The sequence below is a fragment of the Oncorhynchus nerka genome, linkage group LG10 (genome assembly GCF_034236695.1).
Source record: "Oncorhynchus nerka isolate Pitt River linkage group LG10, Oner_Uvic_2.0, whole genome shotgun sequence".
Classification (NCBI taxonomy): Eukaryota; Metazoa; Chordata; class Actinopteri; order Salmoniformes; family Salmonidae; genus Oncorhynchus; species Oncorhynchus nerka.
In genome coordinates, this window is record NC_088405.1 from 25,176,093 (window position 1) to 25,179,359 (window position 3,267).

Here is a 3,267-nt window from a genome sequence, read left to right on the forward strand (position 1 = left end):
ACATTTCAAGATGATGCACACACAGGCACTTGACAACGACAACATGCGTGTCCTTACCTCACAGTGCACTCCAGAGCAGAATACGAAGGATGAGAGGAGAGATGGACAAGAGGAGGATGAGAGACGGACGGGAGGAGGAGCTCGAGTCAACACTCAGATTGTTGTTGGACGCCCCCTTCCCTTCCTTGGGGTTTGCCTCTCTGCTTTAATAGGTGTCTGGCTACCACGGCACAACTCCCAATGTGTGTGTTCAGGTCCCAAGGCACAGTATTGGGTATCTGCAGGTCCCACTCAGTCACACATGGAGCCTTGCTCTGTACGTGTCCTACAAGATCTGTGATGGCTATGTGAATGTCAGCCAGTCCGTGAGTAAAGCTTCTCTCTCTTCTCTCTTCTCCTCTCTTCTCCTCTCCTCTCTTCTCCTCTTTTTCTCTCCTATTCTCCAGTCCTGTTCCGAGCTCACTAGTAAGTGAGCAGCAAGAATCGAACAGAGGTAGACACACGTGTGTAGTGTTAAATGTGTGTATGTGTGTGTGTGTGGGTGTCTGTTCAGACTGAGAGTGACTGAGTGAGTGAGTGGGTGAGAGTGAGGGGACGGATGGTGAGGTCGCAGAGTGGGGGTGGTGGTGAAGGGAGTGTGCGGGGGGGGTTGTCAGGAGCAATGGCAGAGGATGGGGAGAGGGTGATGATACAAAATTTGCCCACATTAACCATTCGCTGGAGGATCTGATAAGATCTGTCTTGATTATGAACTGGGAGCTTGAGATCACATCTTGTTCTGGCCTTTGATTTGGTGCCAAGAGTTCCTCTAATTGACTATGAACACAAGAATAATGGCTTAACAGACAGAAGACATGTCAATGAAATACCACTGTGTCCACACCAGCCAGTGACAGTAGCACAACACAGTATAGAAGTGGGGCAAGCAATGTCTAAAGCCGGGAACTAGGTTGGAGTGGTGTGGTGTGAGGAGGTACGGAGCCACGTAGGGGACAAGTACAGCTCTCAGAGCGAGCAAGAAGCACATTGATATCAGTGGCTCTCCAACCCCACCCAGCCTTCCCTCTCATCGCCACACAAAGACACACAATAGAGAGCCTCATGTAGGTACTCTCTGCTCTGGTCTTTAATCAATATCGTTTGCATTGTGTGCTACTCCCCTCTTTTTTCCCTCACCAGGGCTTTTCTGACCCATTCTTTAGCTACTTCAGCAAGGCTATTGAGGAGCTCTGAATGGCGCCAGTTCACCCAGAGGGGGTATTGTCTGTCATTATACTAACCTCAGAGCCCTATGCAATATGGGGGCTTAATGCAATACCCCCTGCAAATGTATTAATGAGAATATGAATGATCGGCGCAGTATCAAAATCTGTCACCTTTTTTAGGAAGGACCCCTCACCACTGCTGGACTCTTTCAAAGCTATCAGCTCTCCCCCTATTTCTCCCTCCCTGGCCCACTTTAGAATCCCTCTGAAGTTTTAAAAGTTGAAAATCTGGCAGAGCACGATATAACTGATGCTTTGAAGGCTACATTCTGATTGACCTTTGGGGGTTATAGCCCATTTACAGCTGACTGCGTGTATGTTACATTTATTTCAGTGCTGCTGTTTAGTGGGGGAAATGGATCAGCATATCCGAAAGTAATGTCAGGAAAGTATTCCTGATCCAGAATCCACCTCTGTCGCCGTTGTATCTATAAGGTAACTCAGCTTGCCTGCTAGCCTATGACAGGTATACCAGGTCAGACACCCACAAAATGCAGAGCCTCTTTCCATCTCTCATTTTCTCTTTCTTTCTTTGGTGGGGTCTGCGCCATCAGAGCTGGCCTGGATATTTCTTTTGATCTCACAGCTTTCCCTCTCTTATATTGCCCTTAATAATTTATCAACCAACAGTCACTGGACTAACTCTGTCCGCTGAGAGCGACAAAAACCAAGAGAGAAAATTTCATTTAAATAATTGCATGAAAGAAACTGCACAATTGCCACTTTCATTCATTATTTATGTCTGCTTACAAGTCATGCATAATGCAGGCACCGTCTTTATGACGATCATGTATTAAATGGAATATTTTTAGGGTTGGGGGCTCAGTTGTACGGGACAAACAGCATGGTGACTGTTTGTAGAGTGACTGGATGTAGCAACACAGTGCAGTGACTGTGTTGTGGAGTGTTGCCTGGCCAGTGTTTGAGATATAGATATTTGGCAATGTTAACATGTGTTTCCCATGCCAATAAAGCCCTTTAATTGAATTGAAAAAGAGAGAGAGGTTGCTAGCTGACAACGGGTTAACAGAAATCTTTATTTTTAACAACGTATCATCACCAGCCACCCATCTGCTCCTGAGCTGGCAGAGGGTCCCTAGAGAGAGAGAGAGAGAGAGAGAGAGAGAGAGAGAGAGAGAGAGAGAGAGAGAGAGAGAGAGAGAGAGAGGGAGAGAGAAAGGGAGAGAAAGAGAGTGAGGGAGGGGGAAGACAGAGACATACACTATCTCACCATCTCAGATCAGATCACCACGGGGAGGGGTAAAGGTTGGGTTGGGGGATGTGAAAGATCTAGCTATACAACATCCAACATGTGACAACAGAAAGAGGAGAAGAAGATTGTAGGTGAGTGTGAGTAAGAATAGAGGGGGGAGGGACAACGGGCAGGACAGGAGGGTGGCCCTGTGGATCAGTTTTACCCTCCCCTGGGTGTGGGGGATGGGGGTGGTGGAGTTGGAGGTGGGGCAGGAGGTCTTGAGGTAATGAGTGGGAATGTATTAATGTAGGGGATGAAGACGCAAAGAGGGAGGGAGGCAGGGACCTCCAGGGGTGGCCCCAACAACACATTTCATTTTCACAGATAAAGGAGCGAGTCCCCTGGGATGGGGGAGCAATTGAAGGGGGGATGGAATTTGTATTCAGAGCTCCTTTCCACTTGCCGTGGTGACTGTGTTAACAGCTTGATGTGCAGGTCACTCATTAGTAAATACAGCCTGCTCTCAATTGGCTGATCTCCGATCACGCTCCTATATCTGATCATTTACAGCTCCTCTCACCGTCTGTTTTTTCCTCTCTTCTTTTCTAAAACTCTGATACTGCCTCCAGTGGTCTCGTCTTAATCAAAAGTGACGAGAGCGAATCTGAGACATCAGGAAAAAAAATCTTGTTTTTATTCTTTGGGGGTTTATCTGGGCACATTGCAAATCTCATTCCTCTGTTGCCCCGTGTCTGAGAAGCATCTGTATCTTATGTTGAATATTGAAATATCTCTCTCTATCTTTCC

General features: G+C 47.1%; 1 pseudogene; it reads right to left on the reverse strand.

The window, feature by feature from the left end:
- LOC115135057 (protein NDNF-like) overlaps positions 1 to 446 on the reverse strand; it is a 19,093-nt pseudogene extending 18,647 nt beyond the window's left edge.
- Between the last annotated feature and the right edge of the window lie 2,821 nt (positions 447 to 3,267).